This window comes from Mobula hypostoma, chromosome 11 (assembly GCF_963921235.1).
Source record: "Mobula hypostoma chromosome 11, sMobHyp1.1, whole genome shotgun sequence".
In the NCBI taxonomy this organism is placed as follows: Eukaryota; Metazoa; Chordata; class Chondrichthyes; order Myliobatiformes; family Myliobatidae; genus Mobula; species Mobula hypostoma.
In genome coordinates, this window is record NC_086107.1 from 58,961,083 (window position 1) to 58,983,265 (window position 22,183).

At 46.3% G+C, this 22,183-nt stretch overlaps 1 pseudogene; it reads right to left on the reverse strand.

Moving 5' to 3' along the window:
• Nucleotides 1-413: 413 nt before the first annotated feature.
• LOC134353471 (cerebellar degeneration-related protein 2-like) overlaps nucleotides 414-22,183 on the reverse strand; it is a 39,135-nt pseudogene continuing 17,365 nt past the window's right edge.

A 22,183-nucleotide genomic window follows, 5' to 3' on the forward strand; every position in this document is an offset into this window, starting at 1 on the left:
TGAGGCATTTGCTGTGGAATAAAACTGTAGGGTATTAGAATCTCTGTTTAAAATGTTCCCGTTCTGCATTTGAATTAATTATTATGCCCTGGTCACATGATTATTTTCTCCCCATCCCCTCACGCAAACAGTAGAATTTCTGCTCTTATTCCTATGTTTTGGAAATGTATCTTGTAGTAACAAAAAACACCAGATCCATTTTCTCTGAGTGAGGAAAAATTATTCCCAGTCACAGACTAGAGGTATTTACATCCAAGTGAATTATCTGGCTCAAGTCAAAATGGCTTCTCCCCCACCCTCATGAAAAAAGAAAGCAATAAATCATTTTTGTTGAATAAATTAGATGAGGGCAGTTTCCAGTCTGAGATTTATTGCCTCCGTAATGGTAGTTTTCTTTTCCAGCCCCCTCCTGCTTACTCCTCTAACTGGAGCCACTCTGCTACTTAGCCCTGTCTGCACTTGGAACGGCTCTCCTCGATCTCCCCCTTTGTCCTCTGGATACAGCTGAAGATCTCCTGGAAGAGGCCCTTGTACTCAGGCTGGCTGTCACCAGAGGTGGAAATGGTGGCAGGTCTGATTCCCAGCAGCATTCTGGGCGGGCAGTGGCGGGCAGCTGGCTCTGGGCCTCATTGGCCCGGAGTTTGCTCTGTCCTGTGGCTTCTGTTGGAGAGGGAGAAGCCACCACTGGGACACTGGCAGTGTCTCAGGAGCTCATTGTACTTTGCAGGAGCACGCTGTACTGCTCATCCACACTGAGCGGATAGACACCACAGCACCACACCACCTTCACTTGCCTGGCATGTCAGTTGGTGTCCATGTACTGGGTCGTCGGTGGGGCCGATGTCTGGGCCTGGGCTATTGGGCCAGGCATCGCTTCTAGCTCCGGATAGAGCAGCAGACTGACCTGGTCTTGGGACTCGGTGCTCTAGCGCTGCAGCTCAGCCAGCCACCATGTGTAGTCGTGCAGGGCAGCCAGGTCATGCTCATGCTCAGCACTAGACATTGTTCCTGCTCCAACTGCACAGTGTGCTGGTTCTCGGCTGTTAGCTGGCTCCGCAGCACCGACACGGTCCATCGCAGCCGCTCCCGCTCCTCAGCTCGCACCTGGTCTTCCTCCAGTGACCCTAGGAAGTCGCACAGCTCCTTTAGACAGGGGGAGCTCTGCGCCGTCCTCCTCTGCCCTGACTACTGCCAGGACCTGCTCCTCAAATCCTTGACCTGCTGCTACAGCTCATCCATGTGGGACTGGAGACTCTCTGCCATCTCTGTCAGGTTCATTACCTTGTTCTCTAATGCCTTGCTTTCCAAAACTTGTTTCTGATTGGTCACTTCCAACTCGTGGGCTGTCACATCGAGTTGCTCGTAGACCTTGGTGTGTTGCTCACTCGTCTGCTGGAGGAACTCCATCTGCCTGGTGGCATACTCGATCTCCTGCATCTGCTCCTGGTTGGTGCTGCAGACCCTCCTCCTGCTCCGTATTGTGATCCAGCAGGGCCTTGTCCAGCTCCACTGCCAGGTACAGATCATGCTCCATACTGCACTGTTGCTGGAACCAGGAATCCTCCTGGAGTCTGCACTGCCTTGTGGCTGCTGCCAGCGGAGGAGAAGCCACCACTGGGGTGCTGTACTTGAGCTGGAGGAAGATGGGGGAGAGATGACTAAAGACCTGCAGTCTTGGAGTGCTCCTCCAAAGACCAACCTGGGCCATCTGACCCCTCCACAACAGTTGAACCATGTCTTCCTGCAGTACCCCTCTCTCTTCCAGTCTCGCCCTGGCCGAAAAACAATGGCAGAGGACACTACTCACTTGAAGGGCAACACTTCCATCAGGCAGTGACCGTATCGAGCCTCAGAGAGTTGGTGGAACGCCTCAAGGCTGAGATCCTCACCAAGTTGGACTTGGGGGTGAACGAGCCCTCAGAGGGTGAATGGTGCAGCTTGGTAGTGAGTGTGCCAATTGGGTCCCTGAGGGTTTGCATTGACTTCTGAAAAACCAACACCATCTCCCAGTTCAGTGCCTACCCCATGTCACAGATTGATGAGCTGCTGGAAAGGTTGAGCCATGCCAAGTTTATAACCATCCTTGACCTTTGCAAGAGTTATTGGCTGATCTTGCTGGCAAAGGACGCTCATGAATACACCGCATTCAGCACCCTCTTTGGTCTCTTTCATTTCACTGTCATGTCATTCAGACTGCATAGAGCCCCAGGGACCTTCCAACGGCTGATTGACCGTGTGCTGAGGGGATGCAAGGAGCATTGTGTGGCCTACCTGGATGATGTGGTCCTCTTCAGCACCAGCTGGGAGGACCACCTGGAGCATACTGGGGATGTCCTGAAGAAGATTGAGCTGCTGGCACTGACACTGAACATCCAGAACTGTGAGTGAGCCTGCGCTGAGACATGGTACCTGGGCTACCTGTTAGGGTGAAGACTAGTTCAGCCACTGGCTGAAGCCATTAGAAATAGTCCCCAAACCCACACGAACAAACAGGTCCGGTCCTTCCTGGAGATAATCGGGTGGTATCACCATTTTATCCCTCAGTTTGCCACCTTTGCAGTCCCACTAACAGAACCGACATTGAAGTCTGCAAAGAATCCAGTTCTGTCGACTAAAGAATGTGAGGAAGCCTTTGTGATGCTGAAGGAAACCTTGTGTTCCCGGCCGGTCCTCATCAGCCCAGACTTCACCATTGAAGTTGATGCCTTAGCAGTTGGGATTGGAGCAGTCCAGGTCCAGGGGAAAAAGGGAGAAGAACAGCTGGTATTATACCTTTGTCGTAAGCTGCTACCATGGGGACTCAGTATTCCATTGATGAGAAGGAAGCTCTTGTCATAAAATGGGTCTTGGAGAGCCCCCAGTATTACCTGCTAGACGGAGAATTCATTCTGGAGACTGACAACAAGGCACTCATCTGGGTTCACTCCGTGAAAGACCACAATGCCCGGACCATGAGGTGGTACCGGGCTCTACAAACGTTCTATTTCAACATCCGTCATAAGGCAGGGCAGCACAACGTCATGGCATACTAACTCTCCAGACTGTCCACCTTGTGCAATCCAGAGGAGGTGAGGTGGGGGGGTGGGGTGGTGATGTGATAGAACAAGTGGGCAATGCTAATTCTCCCACTTTGCCTAATTAGTCATTCCTCCTTGTTCTGTCCCTGGTCTAGTTTTCCCAATAGTTCACACTCCCTCTCGTTCTGCAGTTCTTGGGAATTCACCATTTACACACCCCAACAGTAAAACAATCACTATTTTGGCTAATCAAAACAATCCCTTTGCTTAACATTCTCTGCTGGTGTAACTCATAAGAATAAGGATTCTCGACACAGGCTTTTCAAACAGTTTCATTTATTTTCACTCACACCGTTATATCAGTTTGTAGACTGCAGAACGGCCCCAAAAGACCTAGGGACAGTTTGGAGTGTCCTAAAATAATGCCTGGGTTAGTGGGAGCAGGCACACTACACCCTACACAAACAACAACACGGAGGGGGTGGGGGGAGGCATTGTACTTTTATACTAATCTTAGCATGTTGACACTAATCTATGAGTTTAATTAAGGCATTTGTTGTGGAATAAAACTGTGGGGTGTTAGAACCTGTGTTTAAAATGTTCCATTTCTGCATCTGAAATAATTATTACGGCCTGGTCATGTGATTAACCCCCCCCTTCCCCAGACCAACAGTAGAATTTCTTGGTCCTTCTAGGTCAGGTGGAGGCAGATTTAAACCCTCACTCTGGCTTTGTTAGAGAGGTGTGGAGGTTGGATTTGACCGTTGGTGAATAGTTATATTGGTAAGTTAACCACAAAGTGTATTGTGGAGAAAGCTCCTATATATTTGTAATTTTTGTGCATACATGTTTGTTTTAATTTGTGTATTTGTAATGCTTCTTTTGTCACAACTTTTGGGCAGCTTTTGCATTTTTTTTCACCTGGCACTAACATGCTGTTGCAGCTTACCATCTGTTTATCTTCAGTCACCTCATCAGGCCCACTTACCCCTACCTGATAGTGAGGTGACTTTATCCTCTCTGTCCTGAGCTGAAGAGTGATTTTTATCGTATTATGATCACTGCTTCCTGAAGCCTCCTTTACCTTAAGCTCCCTAATTAAATCTTATTCTTTACACAACACCCCATCCAGAATTCCCTTTCCCTAGTAGGTGCTCAAAATACCATCTTGTAGGATTTCTACAAATTCTCTCTCTTGGGATCCATAAACAGCACCAACCTGATTTTCCTAATCTACCTATATATTGAAATTTTGCCATGGCTATCATAACATTTCCTTTTTAACGTGCATTTTCTATTTGTAGCCCACCTCCTGGCTACTGCTTGGAGGCCTGAATATAACTCCCATCAAGGTAATTTTACCCTTGCAGTTTCTTAACTCTACCCACAATGATTCTACATCTTCCAATCCTATGTCAGCTCTTTCTAAGAATTTCATTTCATTCCACACCACCCCCTCTACCTACCAGCCTGTCCTTTCGATACACTGTGTATCTTTGGATGTTAAGCTCCCAACTCTGATCTTCCTTCAGCCATGACTCAGTGATGCCCACAACATCATATCTGCCAATCTCTAGCTGCGCTACAAGATCATCCACCTTAGTCTGTATACTGTGTGCATTCAAATATTAACACCCTCACTCTTTTTGAGTTGCTCCCATGTAACACTTCAACTCATCCCACTGACTGTAATTGTGCCCTTTCATCTTCCTGTCCATCCTCAGTCTCACTACACAATGCATCACCTTGTATACCAGCAGCCCCGTCCTCTGTCCTACCACCTCAGTGCACATCCCCCTGCCAATTAGTTTAACTGCTCCCCAGCAGCTCTAGTAAACCTAAGAGCAAGGATACTTGTTCCCCTCAGGTTCAGGTTTAAAGGTCATATCTTCCCTAGAAGAGATCCCAATGATCCAGAAATCTGAAACCCAGACCCCTGCACCACTCCCTCATCCATTCATTCATCTGAACTATCATCCATTTCCTGCCCTGATCAGCACGTGATACAGACAGTAATCCAAAAGTTACTACCTAGGAGGTCCTGGTCTTCAGCCTCTTCCCTAACGCCCTGTACTCACTGTGCATGACCTCTTACCCCTTTCAATCTATGTCATTACTGTAATGTCCACCATGACTCTCCCTCATAAGAATCTTCTGCAGTTACTCTGAGACATCCAGGACCCTTAGCACCTGGGAGGCAACACCCCATCCTGGCATCTCTTTCACAGCCACGGAATCTCCTGTCCATCCCCCTAGTTATCAAGTCTCCTATCACTGTCACTCTACCTGACTTTACCCTTCCCTATTGAGCGTCAGAGCTGGCCACAGTGCCACTGGCCTGGCTCCTGCTGCTGTGCCCTAGTAGGCCATCTGTCCAGCAGTATCCAAAGGAGTATACTTGTTGCTGAGGGAAATGGCCACAGGGAAACATTGCACTGACTGCTTTCTCCCCTTATTTTTCCTGGCGGTCATTGATCTGTATTTGAAAGCTGCACTTTTGGGTGTGACCACCCCAGTAAAGATGATGTCTGTGAGGTTTTCAGCCTTCTGGATAATCAAGAGTATATCTAGCTCCAGCTCCTGTACCTTGACCTTGTCAGCCAGGAGCTGAAGTTTCTGCACTTCTTGCAGATGTAGTCATGAGGGAGACCGTTCTCGCCCAAGCTGTTGGGCCAAAGCTCGGCCACTCTAATGCTGTCTTCTCCAACAATGCTTGTTCTGATTACACCTCCCTTCTTTTTATTGGCCCCTGCTGAGAGCCTTGGAGATCGTTATGATTCCAGCCCACCGAAGAGTCCGAAAAGGCACCAAGCTCTCTTTAAACCTCACCAACGATCGACTTCTTGAGGTAATTGCAGCCCACTGAAAAGTTACAAAAGAAAAGATATTATTGCAATGAGGAATCCCTAGATTTTTTACAGAGATGACATTTGTGGTATACAACTGAGTAGAACAGGTCTATATTCTCTAAAGTTTCAAAGAATAAATGCATATCTCATTGAAACCTATAAAGTTCTCCAGGGCTTAACAGGCTTAGCAGAAAGGATGTTGCCCTTTGTTCAGAAGTCTAGAACACACAGTCAGAGTCTCAGAAAAGAGACATTTAATTTTGAACTGAGATGAGGAGATATTTTCTCATGCAGAGAGTGGTGAATCTGTAAATTTCTCTCTCCAGGGCTGGGAGTTGGGGAAGATAAACTCTTGAGTTCATCCAAAAACAGATGGATAGATTTCCTTCCCACCACCCTAAGAGTGGCAGTTCCTCTTGTCCTTACCTACATTCCTATCGGCCTCCACATCCAACACATCATCCTCCACAACTTCCATCATCCACAATGAGATCCCACCACTAAACAAATCTTTACATCCCCACCCCCTTCCACTTGCCGCAAGGATTTCTCCCTCCAAGATGCCCTTATCCATCTGTCTTTTCACATGAATCTAACTCCTGGCACTTATCCCTGCAAGCACTGAAGTGCTACACCTGCCCATTCACCTCACTCCCCTCCCTCACCTCCATTCAGGGCCCCAGGCAGTCTTTCCAGGTGAGGCAACACTTCACCTGCAAATCTGCTGGGACCATCTATTGTATCCGGTACTCCCGATGCAACCTCCCCTACACTGGTGAGACCTGACATAAAATGGGGGACTGCTTCATTGAGCACCTCTGCTCCATCCACCAAAAGCGAAACTTCCCAGTGGCCAAGCATTTTAATTCCGATTCCCATTCCGACATATCAGTCCATGGCCTCCTCTTGTGCCAAGATGAGGCCACCATCATGGTGGAGGAGCAACACCTTGTATCCCGACTGGGTGGCCTTCAGTCTGATTAGATTTAGATTAGATTAACTTTATTGTCATTGTGCCGAGTACAGATACAAAGCAAATGAAATGCATTTAGCATCTGACCAGAAATGCAAAGAATAGTGTTACTTACAAAATAACTGTGAAATAAAAAAAGTGCTACAGCACACAAATATAAAAGTACTGAGACAGTACAATATGGATACCATACTGCTTAACGCTGTGATGAGAGGTTCAGCAGGGTCACAGCCTCAGGGAAGAAGCTCTTCCTGTGCCTGCTGGTGTGGGAGCGGAGGCTCCTTTAGCGCCTACCGGTTGGGAGGAGAGTAAGAAGTCCATGGTTAGGGTGAGATGCATCTTTGATAATGCTTTTCGCCCTGCCCAGGCAGTGTTTATGGTAGATGTTCTCAATGATGGGCAATTAGGTGCCGATAATCCACTGGGCAGTTTTCACCACACACTGGAGTGCTTTGCGGTCTGATATGGGACAATTGCCATACCACACTGAGATGCAGTTGGTGAGTATGCTCTCAATGGTACAGTAGTAAAAGTCCGTCAGTATCCTGGGACAAAGGTGAGCTTTCTTCATGCTCCGCAGGAAATAAAGGCGCTGTTGCACCTTTTTGATCAGGATGGAGGAGTTCAGGGACCAGGTGAGATCCTTGGAAATGAGGACACCAAGGAATTTGAAGCCATGAATATCGATATTTTTTCATTCCGTCTCTGACCTTTTACCTCTTCCTGCCTATTACTTCTCCCTGGGTCCCCTCCTCCTTTCCTTTCTCTAATGGCCCACTCTCCTCTCCTATCAGATTCATTCTTCCCCTGCTCTTGACCTTTCCTACCCACCTGGCTTCACCTATCACCTTCCAGCTATCCTCCTTCCCCTCCTCCCACCTTTTTGTTCTGGCATATTCCCCCTTCCTTCTCAGTCTTGAAGAAGGGTCTCTGCTCAAAATGTCCAGCATTTCCATTGATGCTCCCTGATCTACTGAGTTCCTCCAGCATCGTGTGTGTGTGTGTGTGTTGCTCTGGGTTTTCAGCATCTGCAGACTTTCTCATGTTTATGGATAGATTTCTGCCCATAAAGGGAATCAAAGGCAAATGGAGTAGAAGATTAGCCATGATCTCAATGAATGGCAGAGCAGGTTCAAAGGACCAGGTGGCCTTGTTATATTTTTGTACTGCACAGGACCCTTGCTTCTGCCAGTGACTCCTGACACAAATCCTACATCTACAGGATTTATTTCAATTGTCTGGTGGGATGAAACTCTACAATGGGCTTTCAGGATGACACAGTAGAATAAATCTGGCACTCTGCACCAGCTAACCCATTCCAGCAAGACTATTTGCCTTCCATTTTCATTGAGGTAAACGGAAGCAACAATGTCTCCGATACAGGCCCAGTTCAGGCAGGCAGACATGTTGAAAGAAAGGCCTTTGTGTTATCTACCGATTGTATCAAACAGACAACACTAGGGCAGGTCTTGTGTCGTATTGAAGCTTTCTACATCACTGATACCATGTCTTTGATACACTCAACGAGAGCTCCAGATTTAATCAGTTCACAACCCTTAACCTAACACAAAACATACTGAATCAGTCATTATTGTCGGCATGAGTAAGGAAATAAACTGAGCAACCCATTTGACTACTTTCAGCGTGGATTTCACTGAACCCTGATTCCCCACTTTCATTATTCTGTGATTTACTACACCATTCTCACTTAAGAACTGAGGAAAAGAAACACCTGCTCCTCGTCTAAATTGTACCTGCGTTCGTAAGTTATTGAAGACATGTTCAGATAAACCCTGTTCTAATAGCAATTTTCGTGGCTTTTAAAAGAGTGGAGCCACTCCTGACATGGAAAAGGTAACTGAATGTAAAGTGTGCAGCTTACCTAAAGAATGGAGAATCACTCTTAATTTCTTTGAGGCTTGTGGCTGGAGTTGAGCCAAGGAAAACTCCAGCAAGAAAAGACAAAGCAAGCCACCTGCTCCAGTAGGCATTTATGTAAATACAAACTGTTACAATCAACTTGGCTGTAGAGCACTTACATGAGTGGTTTGGCAATCCTTATCACATATATGCAAATATTTAAATATTGTTTAACCGTTTCCTCTACCAAGTGTATGAAAGAGTTCCGTACAAGTACAGACTTTGTGGCCTCTCTTTGTTTCCTTTTTAAGTGATTTATTTTCCTTCCATCCTGCTTCCCAAACAATGATTAAGATGTTGACTGATGCTGGTTTACAATTCCACTGGCTATTAGTGAAATAAGGTCACAGAATAAGACAGCCTGGAATGAGGCCACCATGTCCACACTAACAAGTGGGCATCCATATTAATCCTCTGTTCCAGCACCCGGGTGATTTACATTCTTGACCAAATACATCTTAACTGATGGCAGTGGCTCTTCTTCCTGGCAGTGCATTCCAATCTCTAGGTGGAAATGAAGCTTAAGCTTTGCCATTTGCTATGAACAACACTGCACTAAACTGCAGCTGTGCTGGAAGTTCTTGCTCTACTTTGCGAACTCCCTACCACTGGCGTGCAGGTTTTTACAGAATTTTTATTGTGAGTGTAACAGAGGTTCAGGTGTGTTGCTGCTAAATCGTGAGAGTGGAGAAGTCAGCCACCTACAGCTCAGATGAATACCGTAGGATTGTGGGATTTTTAGTTAGAGATCTATCAGACTTACTGCAGCAGCAAGATCATGCTTTGTCGAGTCTGCCCCTGCGCTTCTCCAGCAGGTCATGTTTACTTCTTGCTGATCAAATTGGCCTCCAAGCCTTGTAGCTGTAGCTATCCAATGATATGGAGCAGACCATGATGGGCTCGGTCTCAGCAGGCAGATCCCAGACCCTGCCTCCACACTCTTTACCAACTCAAAGACTTTCTTTTTAGATTGTAGTCATTTATAAACTGTTGAACTAGATTAAAATGAAAATAAAACAATTAAAAACATAAATTACAAACATGATATTATTCAAAGTATTAATATTGAGTAAAGTAAAAAGTAAGTTAACTGCAACAATCTGTTTAATCCAGGTTGTCAAGCCCATATCTAAATTGCAGAGGTGTGGAAGTCAGAGACCCACTGTTGTAGTGGTTGGCATCCATCTGTCTCGAAGGGCAATGAGTGGTGATGATCATCACAAGCCTGGGTGAAAGATATGGAGACCCTGAGATGCCCAGCTGTCAAGATCCCCCTCTCAGCCTCACCAGTGTGGTACAAAGGAAAACTTATGAAGCAATACGTTTGGCACCAGCTTGGCTGCAGGAACTGCTGGAAGGATGTTCAATGATGTCCAACCGCCTTAGGGGCTCTACTCTGGATTTGCTGTCTGGGTTTACTCCGGTAGCCTTCGCCTCTCCTGAGGCTGCCCACGAGGCAGTGGGGCTGTTTACCCATACAGTAGCTAGCCAATGCACTGTAACACACAATTAGTACAACCTGCCCCAATGTTCTTAATTGTTCAGAAACCTATAAAAAAACAAAATGCTGGAAGAACTCAGTGGTTTAAGCAGCACGTGGGTGTAAATCAGTGTTAGAGACTGAGTCCCTGAACCAGAACTGAGGGAGAAATGGAAAGATCAGGATGAATAGAGACTAGTAGTTGATAGGTGGAATTAGATGGAGAAATAGAACAAGGTTGAGGGAGGCGATGGGAGGGATGATCAAAAGGGGAGGAAAACTAAGTGAACAGGTGAGTTGTGTGGGAGGAAAGCACTGGGATGTGGGTTACCTGGAATTAGAAACTTCAGTGTTTAAGCTACCCACATGGTATATGAGATTTTGTTCTCCCAGTTTGCATTTAGCCTCTCTATGGCAATGGAAACAGCTGAGACAGGTTGGTGTAGGAGTGGGAAGGACAGTTAAAATGACATGAAACTGGAAGCTGGAGAAGGCTGATGTGGACAGGATACAGTTGTTCCATAAAACCAGTCTACTAGTCAGCTAGTCTACATTTGGACTCATGGGTATAGAGAAGACCACGTTGTGAGAAGACCAGGTTGGACCAGTTGCGGATGGACCTCCGCCTCACCTCGGAGGATTGGTTAGGTACCTACATGGCGGTGAGGGAGGTGGTAAAGAGACACCTGTTCAACTTCCTAGGGTTGTAGAGGAAAGTGCCTGGGATCTGGACTGGGTGAGTGGGGAGGGCTGGGTGGACCAAAAAGTCATAAAGAGAGTGGTCCTTGTGAAACACAAAAAGTTGGGGTGGAGAAGGTGTCACTTTTTTTTTCAGAGACAGAGCTGGGTATGTGTGTAAGCAACACACATCAAAGTTGCTGGTGAATGCAGCAGGCCAGGCAGCATCTCTAGGAAGAGGTACAGTCGCCGTTTCAGGCCGAGACCCTTCGTCAGGACTAAATGAAGGAAGAGTTAGTAAGAGATTTAGTGTAAGATTTAGTGTAGTGTGTGTAAGCCTCTGGTTCCACCATGTGGTGATTTGAAGTCATTACCATTCTCTCACTGAACTGCTGTAACTCGACAGAATAGGAAACAATTTTATTAACAATTTCACATGATTTAAAGAGCACAGTCTCAAATATATTGCAAAGACACAAATGAGGTCATCCCAATCTTCAGATTGTACTTATAGTATTTTTTGCAGTTCTTATTTTTTGTTTCATAATCGAGATAATATAGAAATACTTGAGAAGATGAAAAAGAAATTTGCTTGAATAGACATTTGGGTAGTGCCTTTGCTATCCCTTTCAGGACATCTCTTACCACTGATGGAATGTTTTGAAGTGTTGCTACATAATATAAGAAAGGTAACATCTAGTACTCACCCATAAACAATGATAATGACCAGTATTTTAGCTTAGGTGTCTCTTGCTGAACAAACTTGGTAATCCTGATTCTCAGATCAGACAATGCTATGAGTATCTTCAATGCTGTGTTCTAGCTCATTTTGTAATGTAGGCTGTGGGAAATTTGTTGGCCTTAGTTCATAAGACCATAAGATATAGGAGCCAAATTAGGCCATTTGGCCCATCTAGTCTGCTCCACGATTTCATAATGGCTGATCCATTTTTGCTCTCAGCCCCAATCTTGTGCCTTCTCCCCCTATCCTTTCATTCCCTGATAAATCAAAGAATTATCAACTTCTGCCTTACATATACCCAATAGTTTGGCCTCCATAGCCATCTGTGGCAACAAATTCCACAAATTCACCATTCTCTGGCTAAAGAAATTCCTCCTCATCTTCATTCCAAAAGGATGCTAATCTATTCTGAAGCTGTGTCCTCTAGACTTGGTCTCCCTACCAGAGGAAACATCCTCTCCACATACATTCTATCAAAGCCTTGAACATTTGATAAGTTTCAATGAAGCACCCCTCATTCTTCTGAATTCCAGTCAGTAGAGGCCCAGAGCCATCAAACGCTCCTCATATGACAAGCCTTTCAATCCCATAATCATTTTTGTGAATCTCCTTTGAAACCCCTCCAATGACAACATATCCTTTCTTCGATAAGGGGCCAACACTGCTCATAATACTCCATGTAAGGCATCAAGAATGTATAAAAAGCCTCAACATTACATCTTTGCTTTTATATTCTAATCCTCTTAAAATGAATACTAACATTGCATTTGCCTTCTTCACCACTGACTCAAATTGAAAATTAACCTTTAGAGAATTCTGCATGAAGACACCCAAAACCCTTTGCAACTCAGAATTTTGAGCTTTCTCCCCATTTAGAAAATGATCAGCACTTTTATTTCTTCACCCAAAGTGCAGGACCACGCACTTCCTGACATCTGCCACTCCATTGCCCAATCTCCTAATCTGTCTAAACTTTCTGTAGCCTCCCTGCTTTCTCAGAACTACCTGCCCCTCCACCTATCTTCATATTGTCTGCAAACTTTGCCATGAATCCATCAATTCCATCATCCAAATCATGGACATATAATGTACAAAGAAATCGTTCCATCACTGACCCCTGTGGAACACCAGTAGTCTCCAACAGCCAACCAGAAAAGGCTCCCACTCTTTGCCTCCTGCCAATCAGCCGATCTTCTATCCATGCTTTTATCTTTCCAGTAATACCATGAAGTCTTAACTTGTTAAGTAGCTTCATGTGTGGCACCTTATCAAAGGCCTTCTGAAAATCCGAGTACACAATATCAACCGATTCTCCTTTGTCTATCCTGCCTATTATTTCTTCAAAGAATTCCAAAAGCTTTGTCAGACAAGATTTTCCTTTAAGAAAATCATGCCTATTTTATAATGTGCCTCCAAGTACCCCAAAACCACATCCTTAACAATTGATGCCAACATCTTCCCAACCACTGAGGACAAACTAACTAACCTATAATTTTCTTTCTTCTGCCTCCTTCCCTTCTTAAAGAGTAGAGTGCCGTTTGCAATTTTCCAGTCCTCCAGAAGTATATCAGAATCAATTGATTCTTGAAAGATCATTACTAATGCCTTCACAATCTCTTCAACCACCCCTTTCAGATCTCTGGGGTATATATCAACTGGTACAGGTGACTTATCTACCTCAGACATTTCAGTTTCCCCAAGAACCTTCTCCCTAGTAATGGCAACTTCATACACTGCTGCCCCCTGACAATCTCAAGCATTTGGTATACTGCTAGTGTCTTCCACAGTGATGCGAAATATTCAGTTTTTCCACCATTCCTTTGTCCCCCCTTCCTCTTCAGCCTCTTTTTCCAGTGATCCAATATCTCTTTTTTCACCTCTCTTTTCCACTTTGTATATCTGAGGAAACTTTTAGTATCCCTTTTGATATTATTGGCTAGCTTACCTTCGTACTCCATCCTTCCCTTCTTAATGAGCTTTTTAATTGCCTTTTGTTGGTTTTTAAAAAGTTCCCAATCCTCTAATTTCCCACTAACTTTTGCTCTATTATATGCCCTCTCTTTGGCTTTTATGTTGGCTTTGATTTCTCTTGTCAGCCATGGTTCTATCATGTTGCCTTTAGAACAGTTCTTCTTCTTTGGAATGTATATGTCCTGCACCTTACAAAATTGCTCCCAAACACTCCAGCCATTTCTGCTCTGCCATCATCCCTACTAATGTTCCTTTCTAATCAATTTTGGCCAGCTCCTCTTCCATGGGTTTGTAATTCCTTTTACTCCACTGTAATACTGATACATCTGACTTCAGCTTCTCCTTTGCAAATTGCAGAGTGGATTCTCTCATATTATGATCACTGTCCTCTCAGAGTTCCTTTACCTTAAGCTGTTTAATCAATCCCAGTTCATTGCACAACACCCAATCCAGAATAGCTGATCCCCTAGTGGGCTCAATCATGAGCTGCTCTAAAAAAGTGTCTTGTAGATGTTCTAGATACTCCCCCTCTTGTGATTTGACACCAACCTGATTTTCCCAATCTACTTGCATATTGAAATCCACCCCCCCCGCCCCATGACTATCGTAACTTTGCCCTTTTGACATGGATTTCTGATCCATTGTAATTTGTAGACCACACATTTACTACTGTTTGTTGGTCTGTATTTCACTCCCATCAGGGTCTTTTTATCCGTGCAGTTCCTTAACTCTACCCCAAATGATTCTGCATCTTCTGATCCTAGTCACATCTTTCTAATGATTTGATTTCATTTTTACCAATGTAAGCACCCCACTCCCTCTGTCTACCTGCCTGTCATTTTGATACAATGTGTATCCTTTAACATTAAGTTTCCAGCTTATAATCTTCTTTCAGCCATGATTCAGGGATGCCCACAATGTCATGCATGCCAATCTCTAACTGTGCTACAAGTTCATCTACCTTATTCCATATATGCGCACATGCAAATATAACACCTTCAGTACTGTATTCACCCTTTTCGATTGTGTCTGCCTTTTACATTGTAAGTCATCCAGTTGACTTCAATTTTGTCCTATCATCAGCCTTTCCTGACATTTGTCTTCCAGTTTAAGTAGCCTCCATATAACTACTGCCAACTTTTGCAATTGAAAGTAAATGAAAATAAAGAAGAACAGACTGAAGCTTGGTGAATCAATGACCTGAGAATGACAGTTGGCTTTAGGATTCGTTTCCAAGCCTCTCAATTTGGACCTTCTGAGGATCCCAGGTACTCACATTTTATTGACTCTGCCTCTCGCCGCTTCTCCCGTCAAGCTCTGAAGGCGACGCTCTCCGCCATGAGGAGGTATTTGGTGTCCCTATCCCAGACCCTTCCACACCTTTGGGACACTTTCTTCGCCGTCTGTAATGGTCCTACCCGTTATTTCATCCTCCGTCGGATTCACGCCCGCAATCGCCGTTTTTTTGACTTTGTCATGTTAGGCAAAGATCGCAAGATCCTACATCTACGGACTCCAGAGCCTGCCGGCCCCGACGCTAGCAAGCATGAACTTCAAATTGCGGCCCCTGCCATTGATCTCGGCGGCTCCAACACCTCAGGGCATATTCAAAACCCGGACTCCAGCAACGACCATGGACACATTCGAAGTGATTGCGCAACCACCAACTGCGACTCCAGCCTTGAACTCCAGGCCGGGTCTTTATGTGCTGCTGCTGTGACTCCCGTCTCCCCTTCCCCCAACACCACTCCACAGCCCCGTCTTCCTCAGATCCCACCGTCAGCTCCTGGGCCCTCAGAGGCTCCATCTTTCTCTCACCCCAACCCTCCCCTCTCCACTGACACCCCCAGCCTCCCCCCTCCCCCCTCTGATCCCAGCTCTCATCCGTGCCGGGTCTTTACCATCCCCTCCGACCTTCAACTGTCGGAGGCAGAACGCTCTGTTCTCAGTAAGGGCCTCACGTTTGTCCCCCTTCGCCCACACCTCAGGGAGTTCCGTGTTCGCCACGATGCGGAACTTTTCTTCCGCCGTCTCCGTCTCCGAGCCTACTTCTTCGGCAAGGACTCTTCCACCCCCACCGATGACCCCTTCTCCCGTCTTCAACCCTCCTCTTCTTCATGGACACCCCGCTCTGGTCTTCTGCCTGCTCTGGATCTCTTTATTGCCAACTGCCGACGGGACATCAACCGTCTCGACTTCACCGCACCTTGTCCCCATTCCAACCTCACTCCTTCGGAACGCTCTGCTCTCCACTCCCTCCGCACTAATCCTAACCATATTATTAAACCCGCTGATAAGGGGGGTGCTGTTGTAGTCTGGCGTACTGACCTCTACCTTGCCGAGGCTCAGTGACAACTCGCGGATACCTCCTCTTATTTACCCCTCGATTGTGACCCCACTAAGGAGCACCAGGCCATTGTCTCCCACACCATCACCGACTTTATCCGCTCAGGGGATCTCCCATCCACTGCTACCAACCTTATAGTTCCCATACCCCGCACTTCCCGTTTCTACCTCCTACCCAAGATCCACAAACCTGCCTGTCCTGGCCGACCTATTGTCTCAGCTTGCTCCTGGCCCACCGAACTCATTTCTGCATACCTCGACACTGTTTTATCACCCCTTGTTCAATCCCTTCCGACCTATGTTCGTGACACTTCTCACGCTCTTAAACTTTTCGATGATTTTAAGTTCCCTGGCCCCCACCGCTTTATTTTCACCATGGATGTCCAGTCCTTATATACTTCCATCCCCCATCAGGAAGGTCTCAAAGCTCTACGCTTCTTTTTGGATTCCAGACCTAATCAGCTCCCCTCTACCACCACTCTGCTCCGTCTAGCGGAATTAGTCCTTACTCTTAATAATTTCTCCTTTGGCTCCTCCCATTTCCTCCAAACTAAAGGTGTAGCTATGGGCACCCGTATGGGTCCTAGCTGTGCCTGCCTTTTTGTTAGGTTTGTGGAACAATCTATGTTCCGTGCCTATTCTGGTATCTGTCCCCCACTTTTCCTTCGCTACATCGACGACTGCATTGGCGCTGCTTCCTGCACGCATGCAGAACTCGTTGACTTTATTAACTTTGCCTCCAACTTTCACCCTGCCCTCAAGTTTACCTGGTCCATTTCCGACACCTCCCTCCCCTTTCTAGATCTTTCTGTCTCTGTCTCTGGAGACAGCTTATCCACTGATGTCTACTATAAGCCTACTGACTCTCACAGCCATCTGGACTATTCCTCTTCTCACCCTGTCTCTTGCAAAAACGCCATCCCCTTCTCACAATTCCTCCGTCTCCGCCGCATCTGCTCTCAGGATGAGGCTTTTCATTCTAGGACGAGGGAGATGTCTTCATTTTTTAAAGAAAGGGGCTTCCCTTCCTCCACTATCAACTCTGCTCTTAAACGCATCTCCCCCATTTCACGTACATCTGCTCTCACTCCATCCTCCCACCACCCCACTAGGAATAGGGTTCCCCTGGTCCTCACCTACAACCCCACCAGCCTCCAGGTCCAACATATTATTCTCCGTAACTTCCGCCACCTCCAACGGGATCCCACCACTAAGCACATCTTTCCCTCCCCCCCCTCTCTGCATTCCGCAGGGATCGCTCCCTACACAACTCCCTTGTCCATTCGTCCCCCCCATCCCTCCCCACTGATCTCCCTCCTGGCACTTATCCGTGTAAGCGGAACAAGTGCTACACATGCCCTTACACTTCCTCCCTTACCACCATTCAGGGCCCCAAACGGTCCTTCCAGGTGAGGCATCACTTCACCTGTGAGTCGACTGGGGTGATATACTGCGTCCGGTGCTCCCGATGTGGCCTTTTATATATTGGTGAGACCCGACGCAGACTGGGAGACCGCTTTGCTGAACATCTACGCTCTGTCCGCCAGAGAAAGCAGGATCTCCCAGTGGCCACACATTTTAATTCCACATCCCATTCCCATTCTGACATGTCTATCCATGGCCGCCTCTACTGTAAAGATGAAGCCACACTCAGGTTGGAGGAACAACACCTTATATTCCGTCTGGGTAGCCTCCAACCTGATGGCATGAACATCGACTTCTCTAACTTCCGCTAAGGCCCCACCTCCCCCTCGTACCCCATCTGTTACTCATTTTTATGCACACATTCTTTCTCTCACTCTCCTTTTTCTTCCTCTGTCCCTCTGAATATACCTCTTGCCCATCCTCTGGGTCACCCCTCCCTCCTTGTCTTTCTTCCCGGACCTCCTGTCCCATGATCCTCTCGTATCCCCTTTTGCCTATCACCTGTCCAGCTCTCGGCTCTATCCCTCCCCCTCCTGTCTTCTCCTACCATTTTGCATCTCCCCCTCCCCCTCCAGCTTTCAAATCCCTTACTCACTCTTCCTTCAGTTAGTCCTGACGAAGGGTCTCGGCCTGAAACGTCGACTGTACCTCTTCCTATAGATGCTGCCTGGCCTGCTGCATTCACCAGCAACTTTGATGTATGTTACCTGAAATGTTGACTTTTTTCTTTCCCCACAGATGCTGCCTGACATGATGAGCATCTCCCATATTTTCTGCTTTTGGTTCATATTTCCATATTCTGCATCTTTTCTTTGTTTCAGTCACTAGAAACTAAGCCTTGAAATCCTACAAAAGAGCCAAAACCATTCCCTCCTGTCTTGATTTCAACATAGTTTTCTCTCTTGGAATGTGAACAAAGGCCCTAAGCAGCTTGTAAGATATTATAGTGAAATGTTTTTTGGTTACCCGTATGGGTCTTAGCTATGCCTGCCTTTTAGTTAATTTCTCCTTTGGCTCCTCCCACTTCCTCCAAACTAAAGGTGTAGCTATGGGCATCCATATGGGTCCAAGCTATGCCTGCCTTTTTGTTGGCTTTGTGGAACAATCTATGCTCCAAACCTATTCTGGTATCTGTCCCCCACTTTTCTTTCGCTACATCAACGACTGCATTGGCACTGCTTCCTGCATGCATGCTGAGCTCGTTGACTTCATTAACTTTGCCTCCAACTTTCACCCTGTCCTCAAGTTTACCTGGTCCATTTCCGACACACCCCTCCCCTTTCTAGATCTTTCTGTCTCTATCTCTGGAGACAGCTTATCTACTGATGTCCACTATAAGCCTACTGACTCTCACAGCTATCTGGACTATTCCTCTTTTCACCCTGTCGCTTGCAAAAATGCCATCCCCTTCTCGCAATTCCACCGTCTCCGCCACATCTGCTCTCAGGATGAGGCTTTTCATTCCAGGACGAGGGAGATGTCCTCCTTTTTTAAAGAAAGGGGCTTCCCCTCCTCCACCATCAACGCTGCTCTCAAACGCATCTCCCCCATTTCACGCACACCTGCTCTCACTCCATCCTCCCGCCACCCCACTAGGAATAGGGTTCCCCTGGTCCTCACCTACCACCCCACCAGCCTCCGGGTCCAACATATTATTCTCCATAACTTTGGCCAACTCCAACGGGATCCCAGCACTAAGCACATCTTTCCATCCCCCCCTCTGCTTTCCGCAGGGATTGCTCCCTACACAACTCCCTTGTCCATTCGTCCTCCCTATCCCTCCCCACTGGTCTCCCTCCTGGCACTTATCCGTGTAAGCAGAACAAGTGCTACACATGCCCTTACACTTCCTCCCTTACCACCATTCAGGGCCACAAACAGTCCTTCCAGGTGAGGCGACACTTCACCTGTGAGTCGGCTGGGGTGATATACTGCGTCCGGTGCCCCCGATGTGGCCTTCTATTTCTTGGCGAGACCCAACGCAGACTGGGAGATCGTTTTGCTGAACACCTACGCTCCGTCCGCCAGAGAAAGTAGGATCTCCCAATGGCCACACATTTTAATTCCACATCTCATTCCCATTCTGATATGTCTATCCACGGCCTACTCTGTAAAGATGAAGCCACACTCAGGTTGGAGGAACAATACCTTATATTCCGTCTGGGTAGCCTCCAACCTGATGGCATGAACATCGACTTCTCTAACTTCCGCTAATGCCCCACCTCCCCCTCGTACCCCATTTGTTATTTATTTATACACACGCATTCTTTCTGTCTCTCTCCTTTTTCTCCCTCTGTCCCTCTGACTAGACCCCTTGCCCATCCTTTGGGTTTTTCCCCCCTCCCCCTTTTCCTTCTCCCTGGGCCTCCTGTCACATGATCCTCTCATATCCCTTTTGCCAATCACCTGTCCAGCTCTTGGCTCCATCCCTCCATCTCCTGTCTTCTCCTATCATTTTGGATCTCCCCCTCCCCCTCCAATTTTTAAATCTCTTACTAGCTCTTCCTTCAGTTAGTCCTGACGAAGGGTCTCGGCCTGAAACGTCGACTGCGCCTCTTCCTAGAGATGCTGCCTGACCTGCTGCGTTCACCAGAACTTTTATGAGTGTTGCTTGAATTTCCAGCATCTGCAGAATTCCTCGTGATAGTGAAATGTTCTTCAGGTTTAATTGCTTGAACTATTTTATGAATGATAATGGCTGCAGTGGACAAAATTCCTTTCTTCTCCCTGCCCCTTCCCCTCGGTAAAGGTGAGCAGATTTCAATGGGGTGCATACTACAAACATGTGGAGTTTCACATGTGCTGGTGACAACAGCTTTAAAGGAACAGCACTTCTTACCCAAAACATGCAAATTTGAGAGCAGCAGCACAACCCCAAGCATAAAGATGAAATATCTATGGTGAACCAACAATAATGGATGCCATTTTACAAAATACTTTTGCTGTTGTACTCCACATATATCCCTTGGAGGAGATTTGCAGTGACTATTGTGCAGATACAATGAGTGGACGCTTGTGTATGCTCCAAGCAATTTGAGGGCAACTATGAAGAACTCGGCTCAAACACCATCTATAAATTTGCTCATGCCACCACAGTTAGCAGAATTTCAAATAGCAATCAGCAGGTATATCATTGGGAACAATTCTGAATGTTTTGTAGATACATCCACTGCTACAAAGAAATTTGTGCCAATGAATGGTCCAGTAAAATCCACATAAATCCTCTTCCAGGGCAATGCAGGACATTCCCAGGGATGGAGAAGCTCTCCTCTTGGCACCTTCTGGACGTGTTTGCATCCCAAACAGTGCATGGCAAGCTGCTCATTCTGGTGATCTATCCCAGGACACCAGACAAAACTTTGAGCCAATGATTAATGGCCAGCGTGTAGCTCCTCCAACACTTTAGCTCTCAGCTTGGATGAACTTCTCTCAATCCCTACATAAGGCAAACCCTCCACCTCCTGCAATCACTGGCATGTTCATCCCAGTGCTTCTAATAATGGTGGAATTCGAATTTCCGTTCCACATTCCAGCCATTTTGGTTGCCATGTTAGACCTGAGACATTGTGAGGTATTGTCTGGTTTCCCTTTGGATCATCTCTACCAAAATAGGGAGACTTTTGATTTGCATTGGCCAGGTGACAGAAGTATGTGTAGGCAGACATTTTTGTGTCCAGTGACCATAATACCATTGGTTTCAAGTTAATTATGGATAAGAATAGATCTGGTCCTCGAGCTGAGTTTCTAAATTGGAGAAGGGCCAATTTTGTGGAAATGAGAAAGGATCTAGGAATAGTGGATTGGGATAAGTTATTTTCTGGCAAGGATGTGTTCAGTAAGTGGAAGGCCTTCAAAGGCGAAATTTTGAGAGTGCAGAGTTTGCGTGTTCCTGCCAGGATTAAAGGCAAAGTTAACAGGCATAGGGAACCTTGGTTTTCAAGGGATATTGGCGATCTGGTTAAGGAAAAGAGAGAAGTATATAGCAGGTATAGACAACAAGGAACAAATGAGGTTCTTGAAGAGTATAGAAAATGTAAGAAAATACTAAAGAAGGAAATCAGGAAGGCAAAAAGAAGACATGAGGTCGCTTTGGCAGATAATGTGAAGGTAAACCCGAAGGGTTTGTTCAAGTATATTAAGAGTAAAAGGATCGTAAGGGACAAAATTGGTCCCCTAGAAGATCAGAGTGGTCGTCTATGTGTGGAGCTTCACGAGATGGAAGAGATCTTAAACAGTTTTTTGCATCAGTCTTTACTCAGGAAACTAGCATAGCGTATATGAAAGGAAGGGAAACAAGCAATAGTGTCATGGAACATATACATATTAAGAGGAGAAGGTGCCTGCTGCCTTACAGTGAATGAAGGTAGATAAATCCCCCGGGCCTGACATGATATTTCCTCGGAACTTGAGAGAGACTAGTGTAGATATTGCAGGGGCCTTGGCAGAAGTATTTAAAATGCCCTTAGCCACGGGTGCAGTGCCGGAGGATTGGAGAGCAGCCCATGTTGTTCCGTTGTTTAAAAAAGGCTCCAAAGTAAACCAGGTAATTACAGGCCGGTGAGCCTGACATCAGTAGTAGGTAAATTATTGGAAGGTGTTCTGAGAGATCGGATATACAAGTATTTGGGCAGCCAAGGGCTGATTAAGGATAGTCAGCATGGCTTTGTGCGTGGTAGGTTGTGTTTAACGAATCTTGTAGAGTTTTTCGAGCAGGTTACCCAGAAAGTAGATGAAGGAAAGGCTGTGGATGTTGTCTACATGGACTTTAGTAAGGCCTTTGAC